This window comes from Thunnus thynnus, chromosome 22 (assembly GCF_963924715.1).
Source record: "Thunnus thynnus chromosome 22, fThuThy2.1, whole genome shotgun sequence".
Taxonomy (NCBI): Eukaryota; Metazoa; Chordata; class Actinopteri; order Scombriformes; family Scombridae; genus Thunnus; species Thunnus thynnus.
In genome coordinates, this window is record NC_089538.1 from 713,693 (window position 1) to 732,736 (window position 19,044).

A 19,044-nucleotide genomic window follows, 5' to 3' on the forward strand; every position below is an offset into this window, starting at 1 on the left:
GAGTCAACACTTAAGATGTCGTAGTGATTTTTATCCCTTTGTCCTCTCTTCCTGTCTCTAGTTCACCTTCATGTTGGGTTTGTATCATAGATTGTATATAAAGATGGACATAGCAAGGTGTGACATCACAGTTGCTGCTTATTGTCAGCGCCATCTTTTCCATTTGGAGTCAGGACCTTCCAAATAAGGAGTATGGGGTGTTGCCTTTCATGCTCTGGAAACACACCCTGCTACCTCGTCTGTCGCTAAATTGTGCTAACAGGGCAGGCATCATAATCAAGTAACATTAAACTTAGTGAAATACTGCAATAATAGTCCAACTCAGTGCAAGTCCTGGGAGAGCAGCAGGTGAGCCAGTTGTCAATCACAGCTGTCAATAAACGCCCACACGGAAGACATTAAAGCTACTATAAGTCTTCAAATCTTATTAACAGAGTAATAATTTCCGAGATGACCACTAGCACACTTGTTAAAGGGCCTGAATTTAGCAATTAGACCACAATGAGTCACTGAAAAAAATGACTTTGTATTTCTAGAGAGAAATTCAGGCTTTTTGAATGGGAGTCAGTTGGAACATCTAGCAGCCATCTGTGGCACTTTAAGGCACTTCCGCATTGGCTTCACCCCCAAACTGTTGTAGTTGCTGTTTGGTTTGAGCGTGTTGTAATCATTTCAGCCCTCACTTGTCCACTACTTACCCTCAGTGAGTTTCCTTCTTCTGCTGATCACCTGCATCCCATTAGTCATTAAATGCCCAGAATATATGATGTGTTGTTGATTTAATGTCCCTTCTCTGTTTTTAAATGATGAATTGTCATTCCGTTTACTACGTCTGTCATAGTCAATCTTACAATTAATTTTTCTCCTGTTTTAACAATTAAGGATGGGCTTTTCAAACCTGCCCATGGGTCAGTCTTTACAAACTCATGCCGACTGCACCAGACCACATGCCATTTCATCTGCAGATTCATGGCTACTAGCTTTTTCCAGTGTATTCATTACAAGAAGATTGGCCTTTTATTGTTTGAGGTGGATATTCATTATTTGATGTTTTTATTATGTGATGTTATTTGACAATGTCAGGAATCATTATTTGTTGTGGTTATTTGAAGACTTCTACAGAGACATGCAGACACACACACACATACAAAACATTCCTACAATTCTGAGCATGACCTCTGTTGTATACACTTGTGGGAACAGTTGTTGTCTCCAGTGCCAATAAAAGCCAACAGTTGTCCCTTTACGGCTTGGTTAAGGCAGGGACCATGACCCTGTGTGTGTGTGTGTGTGTGTGTGTGTGTGTGTGTGTGTGTGTGTGTGTTTAAGAGGACAGCCAACCACATTCTTATAAATTATTGGGAACAGTGCCACAAATATAACCTAGCTAGAATAGATAGTCTATCCCTGTGCATCAATTCATTAAAGCCTCCACAGTAAAGAGTTGTTTGAGGTAAATGTTTTTGCTGTGCACACTCCCAGGACATCCAGTAAGCTCTACCTGCTCCAGCTAAGCTTTATGTGAGATGCCAAGAATCAGGCCCATGGTTGAAGTTAGGGCATACCAACACTACTGAAGCAGGTGGGACATCGACAGAACCCATGGGTAATGGTTGTGTGGGGGCAGATCTGTTTGTGCCATCATCAAAGAAGAGTGGAAAGAGGAAAGAGGCATTTGGACTTTTTTCTGTAACCTTACAAATTACAATAAATACAACCAGTTAAGGTTTATAGCACAGAGAGTGGTCTGATATCTGCAATGGATTTGGCCACTGCCTTTATACCTTGAAGGAAAACTCCAATAAGGGAAAAACTATTTTTGTACATGAAGATCATTACTGGTCATGGTTAGTAATTAATCGATAATAAAAAGAATTGTTAGTTGCTGCCCTAATGTTTTCTCTCAACTTCAGAGACTACAAATTTCTCACAAAAAATGCTTGACCCACACTAGGGACTGAAAGTCAGGATATCAGGACCTCTGTTGCTTCAGTCTGTCTTTTGTGAGTCTCCCGACTTTATGGAAGTTCTATATCAAATTGCTGTGGTAGCCCTTTACACCATGAAGGCTCTAGAGGGATGTGGTGTTTGCCATAGACACACTAATTAACAAACAAACAGGCATCCTTTTGTTGCCACTCAAGGGAAAGCCTGTCAATATTGATGAGAGCTGCCCACAAATCAGTAGCCACACTTTGTTTTCATTTCATTGGATTTTTATTGGATTATCATAGAGTCAGGAATACAAAGATTTTAGTCAAGGGAACAACTAAGCTGACGAAGTACAGAGTTCCACACATACACAGTAATTACCTTATTGTTCCATTGTATGTCTCTATCTTCTTAGAGCTAAGGTGAGACAGGTGATCAACAAATGAAACAACTGTGTCACAAGCTCAAAAACAGTGATATAGCTTGAAGTTTATAGGTGCCAGTGCATTTCTTATACCCTTCAATTTAGCAAGAGGGGCAAGGTGGTGATGCCTATGCCGAACCACCATAGAGGGTGAGCACTGATGTCAATTTTTCATGTGATACCACCTCCCTGAAACCACTGAGAGGTCAAACAAACCAAAGGTAGCTGCTATGAGTAGAGCTGTGATATCAGGAGGAAAAACAAGAACTTTACAAATAGATTATTTGAATCGACACTGACCTGTACTGTACTGACCTGTACTCAGATGGTTAGTGGTCTGTGGACTGTGAAATGCTGCCAGACATTGAATTTCCTAACACATATACTGAATTCACGTACTGTATATGTTTCTCACAACTGGAGAAGTAATATAGCATAATAATTGTGATATTTAAGTGAATTAATTAATTAATTAAAAGCTGTTTTGTATGACCTTTTGTGAGACAGTCATGGTGGCAATGGTTGTACAGCATGTTTGGTATTTAGAATTGCACATGAAGCATTACAGCATTCTTCCAAGTTGATAAATTGTCTTTTTTCCATAAACTCTCTTTTAATTTACCAGGCTGTCTTGATCTGCTGGTTGAACTGTTACCTACAGAGCTGTAAAATTGCCACTGAGTGTTTGTAGCCAGTAGCCTAATCAATAGGCCTATTTGTAATTTAATCTTCATTTAAAACAGCTGCACTAGTAGTGACACAATGCAATATCTTCTTCTCATTTCATTTAATTCTTTTTTTTTCTCACAATCAGTGAATTATAAACACTGGTTGACAAACCTCTGGCTTAGGCAAATTTGGCACCATAGGCATGTCCATGCTGTTTGACAGAAGCAACGCAGATGTACCTGTTCTCGCGAGAAGAGATGTCTGTCCAATGTTTACAAGCGGTATTTATTTGCAGCAGTCTCCCCCTACCGTCAGTGCTGTACGCTCCGGCTGTGTGAATGTGCAGTCAGCGCGCTACTGCAGGGAGGAGGCATTACCGACATTTCGTCTTTGACAGCCGGCCGGAGACACCTCTCCGTCGGGAAACATTTTCATTTGCCTCGAACCCCTGTCGTTGTTTTCTGTCTAAGCAGAGCAAGGAGAGGAAGAAATCTGCTCGCAAGTCGTCGGCTTCGATTTGCTCCGCAGGAGTAGCCAGGTAAGACAGAAAACTGGTGCCGACCAGCTAATGTTACTCGATAACCCGTCTGACAGCTGATATGAAATGACAGTTATTATACGATACAGTTATTGTGGAATGAATTTCTTCACTCGATCTGTACGTGCCCGTATCAGCCTTTTGCACCGCGAGAGCTGCAAACCTATCTGTCTCGTGCAGTAATGAACAACGTTCACTTACACTGTGCACACTGTCGTTATAACACTGTACATGACTGATGTGATGCCCTTTAATCTTTGCTTTATCGTCGGTAGCCATGGTTACTAACCATTTCTCCACAGAACCGACAGCAGGTCAGACTGGGCTTTTACTGGAGCCCTGTCACCGTACGTGTAGTTCTCACGCAAAACTCCATTTAATATACTGGCAATTTATGGTTAGATTGTTAATCAGCAAATATACATAACTAATGGAATAAATCTGGATATACACTCTGAATCTGCAAGAGTGGTGTGTCATTTCGGCATACATATATCACGTGAGGAATAATGTGTTTTTGTAAAATGTATTAACAATTCGCCTTATGCTGCCCACAAGGTTGTAGGAACAGCAAGTGAACGTCCTGGAAAGATTGCATTTAGTTTAACAGGGTCAATTAATTAATCTAATTGTGAGACATTGTGAAATTAATGAACACGGTTGGCTATGTGATATAGCTGGAGGAGACAGTTCGGAGAAATCGATGTGTGACGCGCCTCTATGGCAGACGCATGTGGCTGCTGTGTGTTGTTGGTGTCTTCTTTCGTTACACACGTTCTCTCTGTCTGTTCCCATGTCTCGCTCTCTCTCTCTCTCTTTCTCTCTCTCTCTCTCTCTCACACGCACACACAGTATTATATCTGCATAGGTCTTAGGTTTGCAGAGAGCTCAGATTGAACCTCTCCCGTGAAAATTTGCATGGTTTTGGTGGTTACATGTTTTAATCGCGGCTGTTTGTTATACTAAGGCCTTTCTCACGTATTCCTACCAGTGTTCAGTATTTCTCAGTAAATTTTTCTTATTGTCTTACTCAGCATCCTTAACCAGTGCTTTATTTGTCATTATTACATGCCCATTATTATAATGACATGATATTTCAACCAGTGGCAATGTTGTTGTGTGATAATGTCATTATTTCCAAGCAGGGGCGTTTGTAAGTATGGTCAGTCTGTAGTAACATACAGTAACACTGCATATTGTGATGACAATTATCTCAGTACAGAAGCTGTGTTCTCTCAGGTTGCATATTCTGCGTTTCATCCCTTAGACACTCAAATATCTCTCTGTGTGATGGCAGATCAGATCTCCAGGGCACTCTCCTGTGTTGCATATTGCATAACAGCCAGTGCTTTCAGGGATGCTGCATGTTGGCTGAATTAGTTGATGATATTTGCGTGTGTGTGTGTGTGTGTGTGTGTGTGTGTGCACGCGCGTGTGTGTGTATGGTTAAAACAAAGTGATCCTCCTCTCCTCTCCTCCCTCCCTGCTGCTGCTGCACTTCACTGTAGTCTCAATTTATTGCTTCTGTAAGTCATAATAGTAAATGCAGTTTTGGCAGCTGGCAGTGCACCCTCCTTATCTGCATTCTTAGTGTAACGACTGCCAAAATGTAATCAATGCTGCAGCTTTTACTCATTTGTAAAATGTTGTATTTGAGTAAGGGATCATTTCTCTAAGTGAATTCTGACTCTGCATTTTTGATCTCTGGGGACTTGTTCCGCGCTGTGGTTCTGTTACACTGCTTTGCCTTACAAGCTTAGAGGAAAACAGGACAAGGCTGGTGTTATTCTAGATTTTTCTGATTGTCAACAAATCTCACAAATCAGATCAAACCCATGAATGTGTTAGTCCATCTCTCACTACCTGTCTTTGTCTGTCAGCTCCAAGGCCATTGGTTCCTACTGAAAACAAACAATGCTTCATAAACACATTGTTTATAAGGCAATTCTAATTTCCTAAAACAGCTGGCCACTGTAGTGTTTAACAAGCGTTACTCAAGCAGGAGGAAATTGTTGGGTACTATTTGCAGTGGCTGATTAATCCACCTTTGGTGTTCTAGTTAGTTTTCTTACAGCATGATGGTGTGTGTGAGATTATGTCAAAATAAACTATAGCGTGTGTATTCATGGTGATGAAGGAACATGTCACCCAGTGAAAAAGTGCGGCTCATTGATGTGTATTTAATAGTCTATAGATGAAAATGGATCTCTATGATGAAGGTCTTGATGTGCCACTGAGCACAAATATAACTTAAAAACTGAGTGAAAACACTTGTAATGACACCAAAATGATCTTGACTAAATATTGCATGTTGTATAAACCCTTGTCTTTCTTTGGTGGATTTAGATCTGTTAATTCAACTTGTCATGTAGTTGTTTTGAAATTGTAAATCTCATTTTCGTTTTCATTTGCATGTTCTTAATATGAGGAGTCTGTTTTTCATTTGACACTGAGAACTCGGGTAACACTATATAATAGCGACCATTAGTAAGTCATTTATAAGACATTAGTAAATGATGAACAAATCATGAACAAAACATTAATCATTTGTAAATGATTAGTTAATTCTATGTTAACATATCACAAATATGTTGTAAATTATCTACAAATGATTATGAAATATTCATAAACAAATCATAAGTAAATGTTTACCTAATGCTTTGTTGATATATTATGAATAAGGCCTGTTCCTCATCTGTTATAAATTATGTGTAAATATATTAGTGTATCATTTATAAGTCATTTACAAGTGCTTTTGCATCTCCCTAAAGTGAACAATTAATTAAACATAAATGTCTAATCTATCACTTTCAGATTACTCTTACCTGTTACCAAGGGTCTATGCATGTACACAAAGCTTTTACAAACATTTTTGCATTGCCCTAATCTAAAGTGTAAACAATTCATCACCAGAGAATGTGTTACATGTCATTTGTAGTTCTTCCTTACCTGTTACAAATGATCTATGTGTAAGTTATTTATAAACTTTTAGACAATCGTAAATTGAAACTTACGATTAGAGGGCTTTTTTTTCAATGTTTTTTTCAATGTTTTTTCATCTACTTAGGAGTAACATACCATTTTAACTGTTCCTCACCTGTTACAAAAGACACGTAAATGTTTAAATTACTACTCGTGTGAAAAGCTTGTCGTAGACTATTAAATTGGAAAACAATTTACAGTCACAGGACAAAAGTGACAAAAGATTTATTGCAACAATGGTGTAACAAAAACATTCACATGCTGCAAAGTTAAACAATTTTAAAAAAAAACATAACCAGACACGAGACTCCTTCTTTTGTGCAGCATCAGTATTCTAATAAACAATCTCCACAACTGTTCGTGACAACTGTTCAGAAACTATATTTCAATAATTAACACATTGCTAAACAAAATTTTTTTTTTTTCATTACACTAAGTCTCCTCCCAATGGCCTTTTGGTGCTCCAGGCCCTCTCTAAATGTTTTCGTATTTTGTTTTAGGATCTGTGCAACATTATGACACAGTGTAATTTCTTCCTGCTAAGGAAAAAGAAAAACCCATACCCATGCCAAACCAGCACCCTGCCCCACCTTGTACTCTCTCTTAACTATGGGGAGAAGCTTTCCTTTTTTTTTTTTTTTTTTAAATGCTCAACCTCGGACAACAGTACAGGGTCATTACTTAAAGCATCTCGACACTTCATAATAAAGATCTTCAGCTTTTGCCATCTGAGATGGCCTCGTAGGAGTTCTTCATACTTTGCCTGTGACACATTAGCAAGCTCTGCAATCGCAGCACTGGCCACCACTGTGTTCCTGTCCACACCGACAGCTGCGTAGGAAGCTCTCAAGTTCTTCCTTCTTCTGAACTCACGTAAGACCTTCTTGTATCTTTTCACAAGCTGCTGTGGAGTAAAAGCTACAATTGAAAAGAAAAACAAAACAATACATTAAGTTTTTAATTTTTTAAAAACCAAAACCAACCAAAACTTGCAAATCCTTGTATGACTCTTCTCTTGTTAGTGTAACCTTTATTTATGACAAACGTAAACTATGTTTTCCATCAGGAACTCAAAATTGATTTTGTAAAACCTTTGTCATATACCATGTGATAGTGCATTATTAGCTAATTATAAAATTATAATAGTGTATTGTTAAACATCAAGAATAGATTTAGGTTTAACATGCTCATATAGTATGTTTTTGAAATTACTGGTCCTGGGGATAAACAGGTTTTTAGAGCCTACTTACCTCTCCTTACAAAGCATCTTTCTTTCCCTCTCTTTTTTACCCTTCTGTGATTTTGCTCTTTTCTTTTTTTTCTTCTTTTTCATGTCCTTATTGCACTCACTGACTTTCTTTCTCTCATCTTCAGATGATGAAGTAGAGGAGGATGAAGACAAGGAAGACAATGTTGAGGAGGAAGATGAGACTGGCTTGAATGTCTCTGATGAGTCAGATAACTATGTCGCTTTGGTCAGCTGAAAAGCCATGATCTGTCCCAGCACTGCTTTTCTTCTTGTCTAATACAGAGAAAGAAAAAATAGTAGAACTTTGACACATGGATAACAAAATTACATTTAAGACCTCATAACAATAAATAGAGAAAGAAAAGTACGCGGTAGAAAGGAAAATAGGTCATGTGAAAAGGGCTCGTTGAGTTTAGACACAGCCTGTTGCTAGATCGCTGCCTCCGCTCAAGTAAGTAAGTGTGTTTCAATCAAGCGGCAACCTCCGGGGCTGAAAAATAAAGCCAATGCGGCAGTGCCAAAAACTGCAGTTCCTCGAATGGCCTCTTGAGGCTGGCTCCAAAAGTGAGTCAATCCCCAAAGACCCCTATGTTAAAATGCCCAAATTTAGAGCAGAAATAAACATGTTTACAGCCTGGCACAAAAAAATGGTTTTAGTCTCTATAGCTAATTTCCCCTTTCATGACAACTCTATGGGGAGTGAATTTTTTTTATGACTCACCCGTTTAAATTTTATTTACCTGTAAGTTATGCATAATTAAGGACGTGGCTCCTTTGAGTGACAGGTCGTTATCTGCTAAGTGGCTTGTTTCAGCAACCAGGCTTCATTCAGCCCATCTCAACTCCACCTCTTTGCCCATTTTCAGGCACTGCCAAGATGGCAACGGCCGGAGCCGCCCACTTTGAGCTTCAAAACCACTCTTCAGAAACCAATGGATGACAGTGGCTACATCCATATTTTTTACAGTCTATGGTTTCAGTGTGCCTTTTTGTGTTTGCAAGTTAGTTCCTGAACACTTATGTGTGCTGTAACAGTACAGAAAAACAATGTTTTTCCCACTACCTACTACTACCTGTCACAAACAGGCAAGTAAACCCTGGCTGAGCTGGCCTTATGACAGAGTTCAAGCTAAACTGTGCAAAAATATTTGTTACTGATAATGTTATTGTAAATTTAATACTTACATTCTGACAACTGCCTCAAAAGGGAGTCCCATTTTGTGGTCAACTCAACGATATTCTTTGATTGAAGATCTTTTTTCTTTGCCCTACCCAGCTGTGTACAGCATTTCTTTGCATATAGCACAGCTGTTGGGGATGTTGGCACTAGAGAACACCCACTAATTATACATCATGTTGCTGTATATCATGTATACACCACAAATTGGATGATGTTTGTTACATAAGGCTGACTTCCTGTTTACAGTAGGTGGTGCTATGACTTAATATTGACATGTAGATGTGTTCAGGCCTGGACTCTTATCAAACATGAGAAATTTGGGGCAGATTGGACAATGTCAAGTGGAGTTACCGGAGCTGGAGAGTCAATCACGCTGGATGGTAGAGAGGAGATGATAGAGACGATGTTATGTGTCTGTTTAAATAGAAGTTTAGCCAACTTCTCTGCATTTAACACAGGAGCTGAGAGCATTACTCTGCATGGCGCTGCTGTCCTCCGCCTCCATCATTCATTTTGAAAGAGCAACGGCCAATGGAGAAACTCCAACACTTGGCCGGCTTACCAATGGTGTAACTTCATCACTCACTCACTCACTCACTCACTCACGGACAACCGTGGTTATTGGGCTGGTCCGTTGGCCGGTCCGGCTGAAAACTTAAAGTGCTCATACTTCATGGCCAATAGTGCCACTATGTGGTTAGTTATTATGTGTTTAAAGTTTTGGCTAATAACTCATGAACCGTGAGGCCTATCAAAACAGTATTTGTGTTCGTTGGAGTGTGTTCGTTGGATAATGACGATTAGACTGATATAAGCCACGCCTATTTCCACCTAAAAGAATTGTCTCCCATTTTGGATTTTTAAGTAAGCACATTTTTTGCTTCTGTTGGCACATATTTCAACTAATCTTCACCAAGTTTGGTACATATCACATTTAGATAACCCCTAGTTTGTTTTTGGGTATCACCTTCCATTTGTCTGTAATTGGTTACCAACCTTTTGAGGGCATGGACTGATGCACTTAACAGGCCATAACTCCTCAATACTGAATACTTTAATATTATAACATGATATTTCTACAGTTCTTTTGTCTGTAATATAATGAAATTTGATACACAAGTTCTCCATGAGAATGTGCACAAGATATTGAAGCATGGCACCAATAGCCCCATCTTGTGGCCATTAGTGAAACACCACCATAATACTTACGAACCACTGTATCTCTTAAATGTAACATTCCATGGTAACCAAATTCAGCAAAGTTTGATTGAGATGCTGAACAAGTCTGTAGCATTTGATACAATTTCACCTGTAGGTGGAGATACAAAATTTTTAAAAATTGCTTCTGGAGCAGAGCCTTGCAGTGGCAGCAGCAGCTAACAGCTTGTAGCTCTCAAACACATTTTCTTCAGAAAATGCAAATATTTTTAGTATAACATCATATTTCTACACTTCTGTTGTCTTTAATTAAATGAAACTTGGTACCATGGACTGGAAAAATATGAACATAGTCACCGTGACGTCACCTATTGGTTTGTGAACTACTGTTTTGAAGCCTTGAGTTTGGCAATATGACCATAGCCAACTTGGATTTGACCATCACCATGTGTGATTTTTGGAACCAGAAGTGACCATATTTGGACGAGAGGGTCGGGCTGACCATAGCGCTAGCTGCTAGCTTGGTTAGCATGGTGCATTTACAATCTATGGTTAACAGTGATAACACTAATGCTAATGCTAATTTCCACTAGCACAAAACAGGCCTAAAGAGAGCTGCATCTGTCTCAGCGAGAAGATCACTGAGCTAGAACAAAGAATTTCCACACTCTAAGAGCTGACTGTCACTGCTCCCTATCCTGCTGATGCTGCTGCTTCTCCGGCAGCTGCCTCTACTCTGCCTGTTGCTGCTGCAGCCACTGCTTCTTCTCCAGTCTATGCTTCTTCTCCTGCTCCAGTCACTGTCCCTGAGAACCCCTGGCTTTAGCGCAGAACTAAACCTAAAGCCCCAATCAACTCCAATCCATCACATCCACAGCCACATCATCACCAGCCTTAGGTTGTGGTAGGCGACTGCAATAGACATCCGGCTAGTGAATTGATTTTACATCCTTGATTCACATGAATTCCCTGCACTGGCTTGGAATCCATGGCCTCGTCCACCTCCCATGATAAAACCTTTGTTTTGGTCTCTGGCTAACTTCACTGCACATCTGCTGCGCAACGTGAATAAAGTTGCAGCTCTGTCTCCGTCCAGCCTGACGTGCTTCTGCTGGACTGGTCTCTCTCATTCACCTACTCATCCAGGAACAGCAGATGTCCAGTGACATAGGACACAGCGTAACACTCCATCTCACCACCGCCATACCAGCTCGGTGACCCGCAGAGCTGCTGTCTGCTCCCACCGCAACCATCAGCCAGTGCCGTCTCCTCTGCCATTAACGTTCATCATTTGTGACTCAAAAGTCAGAAATGTGAGAGTCGACTGAGCTCATACTCTCTTTTCCCTGGTGCTACAGTGCAGGACATCACTGAGGAAGTAACTGACCTAATTAAAATTTCCCACCCTGAGGTTGACATGATTGTCATGGGTATGACATGGGTACACATGACATCAAAAAACAACAGTCTGAACTGTTGGAAACGTGACATTGTAAACCTCTTCAACATCGTCACGCAGTCCCAGAGCAGAGTGTACGTCTCTGGACCAACCCCCTCTTTCGGGCATGGAGGGGGGTGTTTTAGTCGCTTTCTCAGCCTCAGGAGCTGGCTGTCATCTGTATGTGACATCTATGGTGTGCACTTTGTTGACAGCTTCAACCTCTTCAGGGAACAGGGACATCTTTTTGGTGCAGATGGTCTCCATTTGAATGGAGCTGGCGCAAGGGTAGTTTCTGCCAACCTGGCGTATAGCATTTGCCATCCACATGCTCCCAGTCCACCTGCATGTCACTACAACGTGACCATTCATCAGTCCATTTCTGACCGGTGCGTCAACTGATGATGTTCCCCCGATCCTAGTCCCTACAACAATGGTTCCACCTCATACACCAGCACACTATCTACTGGGCTCGGATCATCTATCTCCAACATCACTGTGAGGATTAACCCTGATATGGTCACCTCCGCTCTGCCCAGAGCCACCCTGTCCTCTGACACCCCCTACAGGCAGCGTTTGTGCCGGAACCCTGCAGTGAGGAAGCAGAGGATGTCCAAAACATTTCAAACTGTCAATCATACCAAAGTACTGAAACTGAGGGGACTATTTGGAGGACACTTAAACATCAGAGCAATCAGGTAATTAATTTAATCTAACTCGAATCTGGACTTTCTGTGTATTTCTGAGACATGGCTGAAAGAATCAAATCCTGCTAGTGTATCTATGGTACCAGGATATGATGTTTCAGATGGGACAGAACTGGAAGAGGAGGGGGGGTGCTTATATATGTGAAAAATAGCATAAAATGTCAACATGTTCTGTTCAAAGTGGTTGACACTCTAGAATGTCAGGTAAAAAATAATCTCAAATGTCACAGGTGTAAACAGGCCCCCCTCAGCAAATGACTTTATTACAACAATATTCTATGATCAACTTGCTGAAATCCTGAAAGAGTGCAACCACAACAAAGAACTACTTCTTAAGGGTGATTTTTAATGTGAATTGGGAGGATAAGTTAAAGAGAAAAAAGCTAAAAATGATTACAGAGAAATTCCACCTACAACAATTAGTCAAAGGCTCAACAAAGACTGCAAAACTCTCTAGTACACAATTAGATCCGATATTTACTAACAAACCAGAAAGAATAACCAAAAGTTATGATGAATAAAGTTGATGATTACTGGTTTATCTGATCACAGTCTAACTCTATTTGCGAGAAAACTGACAAAAAATAGATTTAGGAATACTGCAACCACCAAGACAAACATCTTTCACAGCATACCTAAAGCTACACAAAATTTTACAATGAAATTACTAGTTTGAAATGGGCTGATTTACTATCTTCTGAAGAACTGTATCGGAAGGTTGTAACACATTTACTCGTACAATTAATCCTATTAGGGAAAGATTTACTGTGAGGGTCCAGAAAAAATCTAAAAATAAAAATAACCTACCTTGGTTTAATGAAAACTGGAAACTGATGAATTCAAGATATGCAGCACTGAGGAAAGCAATGAAAACTGGAAGAGACACTGATATGCAGATTTTTAAAGGTCTGAGTTACTCCATTAGCTAAATCTCATTTTCATCTTTACTTAATTAATGAGGCAAAAGGAAACAGTAAACTGATCTGGAAAAATACTGATAATCTCATGAGGGCAGACTTAAAGTTTTCAGCTCAAAGTACAGAGAGAGTTAATTGAAGATCATCTTTCTATTTCTTCTGTCTTTAATAATTTTTCTCTGGAGTCTGTTGAGGAAAAAAATAGATAGGAAAAACATTTACAAAAAGGGAATTGGATATTGTTCCTACAGATGCTACAGGCCAGGTTTTAAGCTGACAGAGACCACTGAGACACAAGTAAACAAAATCATCAACTCCTTAAAAAGTTCCAAAAGTATAGATGCTTTCCAGTTTGACACCATATTTGTTAAATCACACATACTTCAACTCCTCCCATTGCTCACTTAATCAATTTGGTTTTTAAACACAGCTCCTTTCCTGATTGTAACACCTATATTTAAATCTGGAGACTGCCTTGAAATCAGTAACCACAGACCAACAAGTATACTGGCAGTACTCTCAAAGGTTGCAGAGAAAATTGCTGTTGAACAGTTGACAACATTTCTTCACACAAGCAATTTTTGTCTACATTACATGCAGTTCGGCTTTATAGCAAATCATTCCACCAAAACTGCTACCTTGCACTTAATAGAGCAAATTAAATCTAGGCTTAATGGACAAGGAGTGGTTGATGCTAGGGATGCACAATATTGGATTTTTTGCTGTTATCTGATATTTCCAACTTATTGTGGCCGATTGCCAATGCCGACACCAATATACGTACATATTTTTTTTGCAGCTGGCTTAGGAGACTATTACACATGCAATCATAGATTGTAATAAGTATGATCAAGAAAGACAATATATGAAGGAAGAACTTAGGAATACTGGATTAATGAGCTCAGCATTAAAAACTTAAATGAACTTGCCAAGTGGGTGGAGAAGTAGAGTTTTTGATGAGTTTATTAGACAGACAAGGTGTTTCCTATCTGTGCAGCTGAACATAGCAGCTCCTCCGCGGACTATTTTACCCTGATGGTCCTGGTGCTTCCTCCGCAGGCTCCACTTCACTCAAGCTGCCCGTCAGACCCGCTGCTTCTTCCCACTTTAACCTGAATAAGAAACCGGGGCTCGGTGCTCCGGTTGGATCCACACAGAGAGCCGGGGATAACGTTAGCTGAGAGGCTAGCAGAGCGTTAGCAGCAGCATGGCCGGAGGGAAGCACAGCCAGCTAGCCTCCGCTAGAAGAAGCAGCTGGTCGGACTGGCAGCTGAGTGAAGTGGAGCCTGCGGAGGAAGCACTGGGATCATCAGGGTGAAACAGTCCATGGAGGGAAGCACAGTCAGGCGGCAAAGGAGAACGCAACAAATTGGCCTCTCATAATCGGCAAAAAATGTTCATTTCGGGCCGATGCCGATATTTCATTTTAGAGCTTATATCAGCCGATACCGATGACATGCCAAAAATATCGTGCATCCCTAGTTGGTGCTGTGTTTTAGATCTGCATAAAGCATTTGACATAGTCAATCATGATGTTTTAATTTCAAAACTCTCTAAATTTTACTTTTCATCTAGAGCATTGGCATGGATGTCTTCATATTTATCAAATAGGATGCAATGTGTTTAAGTTGGTGATGCACATGAAGTGTACAATGGGTGTTCCACAAGGGTCTGTGTTAGGCCCCCTATTATTTAGCCTATATATTAATGACTTCCCTCAACAGTGTCATGATGTAGAACTGCATATGTATGCAGATGACACTGTTGTATACACACATCTAAAAACATCTGAGTTAGCAGCTGCTAAACTTACACTTTCAATGGAAAGCATCACACAGTGATCGCACAGCATTTGGGCAGTCAGCATTTTCTGTAAAAGCCACAACTCAGTGGAATGCCCTACCTGATGACATGAAGAGCTGCAGCTCCTTCAATACTTATAAAACCAAATTAAAAGTTTACTAAAATCTACTCAGCTTTGTAACTACTGATTTGACATTTTATCCTATGGTCTTCACATGAACACAAATATTCTTGATTTTAATTGTGGCTATGTGTGTTATGCTATTGTGTGTAACCTTATGTTATCTATCCTGTATTATTTTGTATCCTTTGTACTTTGTATTTTATTATTCTTTATCCTTTGTATTAAGTTTTTTGACCAGTACTAAGTTTTTACACAGTTTGTCATTGTGCTGTAATATGTTTCAGTTGTGACAAGGGACTGCAGATGAAAACTAGCTATGAGCTAACTCTGGTACAGTGCATCAAAAGGCAACATTTATGTTTAAAACTGTACATGGTCCCTTTCAAATAAAATAAAGAGAAAAGAGTTTGGGTATCTATCATCTGCTATCATCAATTATCTAATGGTACTTGATGATAGCAGATAAATGTTACCACATTATTTTTAATTTTCCCACAACTTTTCAATCTTATACCACTGACTGGTTAGATCACTGACAGTTCACTGAATCACTGACAATTTGTGTAGTGTAAAATGTATGCAGCATAGAGTATACTCACTACAGAGTAACTACAAATAGTTTATAGAGATAGAGATAGAGAGATAGTTTAAGTGTGAGCGATGCTTGACTCCCTTTAGGGCTTTGTTTTTGTTTGCTATTATATTCTGATCTATTGTAGTCTAACCTATTCTAAGTTTTGTTCAATACCCTCTAATTTCTCATGGTGTTCTGCTGTGCTGCGACGACTTAGTGTGCTTTTGTTGGTGTGTGTGTGTGTGTGTGTGTGTGTGTGTGTGTGTGTGTGTGTGTGTGTGTGTTGTGTGTGTGTGTTATGTCCTGTAATCGTGGTGCTGTGTGAAACATTAGACAGCCAAACTGCAAAATGGAAAATTCCAGTGATTCCCCTGCTGCCAGTCAAACTATCACAGGGCTGAGATGCTTCAGTGGCACTGGGTTCTGTGTGTTAGATTCTGTTAGAGAAGGTTCTTCTCTTGCTTTACTAACATGGCAGGAATCTAAAGAATTGCAAATTATCATAGCATGTGGGGAGAACAATATGAATACAATCTTCTATCACAGTATATCAAAATATTGATCCATTTTGTGACATAGTACATTTTCTGTAAATGTAATTCAGAAAGAGTTTACAGGTAAATGGGAATGACCATTTTTAGTTATCTAAATACCTGACAAATAAACAAGAAGGCAAAATATCTGATGGTCAATAAATTATCATCTCACAATATTTATTGTCATGTCGCCTTACATGAATGGTACATGAACCGATTATTTAGTATGATATAGAGAGAGAGATTGGTAGTGTATATTGTAAACTCTGCTGAAAAGCAGTGTTCATAAAGACAGGAATACCACAAACGTTTCTCACCCAAAGTATCTGCATCCAATAAAGCATGCAGACAAGCATTTGCAGTCAGAACCCATCCCCTGAAACAAGCAGAGAAACACCCAGCAACAAACTGCAACATTACTATCTGCCTTTCCTGGTGTTGATAGACACATCACATATCCTGTTGCTTTTTGAATGGTAAAAGAAATACGCATGGTGGAAAATGAGAGCTTTTAACTGATAAACCCTGGCTGTAAACACACTGTGGGATCTATACCAAGCTGCAACTACCATGGCTTGAGGATGTAGCCTATGTGGAAGTACCTTAAAGTGCCACAGACGGCCGCCAAATGCTGACTCCAACTGACTCCCATTCAGAAATCCTCAACTTCTCTCGACATACTAAATCAATATTTCAAGTCGTTATGGTCTCAATCTCTAAATTCAAGCCCTCTAATAAGTGTGATGGTGGTCATTTTGGAAATTACTACTCCGTTAATAAGATTTGAAGACTTACAGTAGCTTTGATGTCTGCCGAGTGGCCGTTGATTTACAGCTGTGATTGACAGCTGGCTCACCTGCTGCTCTCCCTGGCTCCTGGACTCGCACTGAGTCGGACTATTGTCGCAATATTTCACTAAGTTTAATGTCACTTGATTACGATACCTGCCCTGTTAGTGCAATTTAGCTAAAGTAGTTAACATAAGCCCACTTGTGCAGTGCTTGGTGTTCCCAGTAAGCTAGCGTTTGTTTGGGTCCAAGGTAGCGGGGCTTGTTTCCAGAGCGTGAAAGGCAACACCCCACACTCCTTATCTGGAAGGTCCTGGCTCCAAACAGAAGAGATGGTGCCAACTGTAAGCTGCAACTCTGGGCTTCAAACCTGCTCCAATGCAAACCAACAGGAGGTCACACTTCGCTACGTCCATCTTTATATACAGTGATCCAAACTGACAAGATTGAAGATTTTTGGTTATTCATCATTTATTTATTTAAATAGATTTTTTGTTTGCAGGTCAGACAATTCTTGATTATTTTTTAGCTTCTGAATCTAACTCTACCATAAGAGAATGTTCTATGTTATGAAAAAAAATACTGCATGATGGGGACGAGTATAATGCGAAAAATCTGTATCGTTGTATTGCAAAGTACCACAGTCAATTTGATCACTGAGTCTTTTTACACCCTTTAACTCTTCCATTTTGTTGTTGGAGTTTTTGCCTTGGGGCTCCTTTTATCTTTTCCATTTGATTTGAGCTTTGTTCCTATATATAGCTATTATTTAACCACATGCACTTCTTCAGTGAATATCTATAATGAAGCTACACCAGGCTGATCAAAGATCTGTGCTCTATTTATGTGACTTTTCAGGATGGTTTTTTTTTAGAGGACTGATTTGTTATTCAGTATACAGATAGACAGCGTCTTCCATACTCTGTCCAATGTTTTATCCTAAGAGACACATGACATGCCCCCGCCCCCAGTGAAACCAATCCTCCTGTGAACTTCATACACAAATTCCTCAGTCTAATTTGAGAAGTGACACACTTTCTCCCCACCCTGTCCACGACCCCTCCACTGAGTGTCTCCCTGTGCCCCCCTCTCTTATTTCCTCACTCTCTCAAACTCCTCCTCCTTCCATCTCCTCTCTCTGTTTTGTATTCATCTGTTCCTCTTTTCGTTCTCTCTTCTCACAGATCACCTTCAGAAGTCTTCACAACTTAAACTGGTGCTATTTTCTGCAGCATTTCGGTGGCACCTGATTTTGATTTAATAGTCTTTTGACAAAAAATGATGTTACCTTTAGTCACATTTTATTCATTTGATTTTTGTTAGTTTTAGTCAACAAAAACTAAAAACATTTTAGTCTAGTTTTCATCATGCCTTTTTATTTTTTATTTTGAGGCGCCACTTTCACCATCTTTGTTGTGTACAGTTACCATGGCTAAAGGTTAGCGTTTACTTGTTGACAAACACAGTATCCATGTGACACTGTCTGTTTGAACAGAGTATTCCTGTTCACCCACCATTAGCATGAACATTAGCAAGGCTACCTGTGCTCTCCACTGCAGAGCAGCTGATCACTCACCTGTTCACTAAGACTGCATCCATTTCTCTCCGTTTTGATCCTCCCTCAAGACTAAAGCTGTGAAAACAGAGTTTTTCCAAAACATCCTCCTGAGTGTGTAAATGTGAAAATGCCAGCTTGACGTTGTGTGTATGGAGAAAACGGAACTTTGTAGAAACGCTGTTATATCAGTGACAAAACAGATGGTGGCAGTAGTGCAGCATTTCATTGGAAGAGGACAAAGAAGAAACACAATAACAACAATCGCGGATGGCTTCATGCGAGTGTTGTTCTCTTTATTGTCTACTTTGACAGCTTGTTTATAGTTAAATATAGCTGTCTACCACTTTTCACTGCTGAAATTAATCTGCCAATTACTAATTTGCAATCTGCTTGCAATAAACTAAATGTCAGGAAGCTGCTGGGGCAACAGACATAGTATACCGTTTTGTCTTCGCTGGTTTTCTGTA

At 39.8% G+C, this 19,044-nt stretch overlaps 1 protein-coding gene and 1 long non-coding RNA gene across 3 annotated transcripts in view; one reads left to right on the forward strand and one right to left on the reverse strand.

The window, feature by feature from the left end:
- Window positions 1-3,328: 3,328 nt before the first annotated feature.
- Window positions 3,329-19,044, forward strand: part of ache (acetylcholinesterase (Yt blood group)) — a 57,215-nt gene continuing 41,499 nt past the window's right edge. Inside the window, exon 1 of the mRNA XM_067579257.1 lies at window positions 3,329-3,563. The gene's annotated coding sequence lies outside the window, so the exon portion shown is untranslated. The remainder of the gene's footprint in view (window positions 3,564-19,044) is intronic.
- LOC137174755 (uncharacterized) lies at window positions 6,648-17,556 on the reverse strand. Of its 2 annotated transcripts, none has more exons than XR_010925459.1 (3): window positions 17,027-17,556; window positions 7,796-8,067; window positions 6,648-7,463 (listed from the first exon to the last, which is right to left on the reverse strand). It is a non-coding gene; the product is annotated as an uncharacterized lncRNA (long non-coding RNA). The 2 variants fall into 2 exon arrangements; XR_010925458.1 differs by lacking the exon at window positions 17,027-17,556 and adding an exon at window positions 8,980-16,754.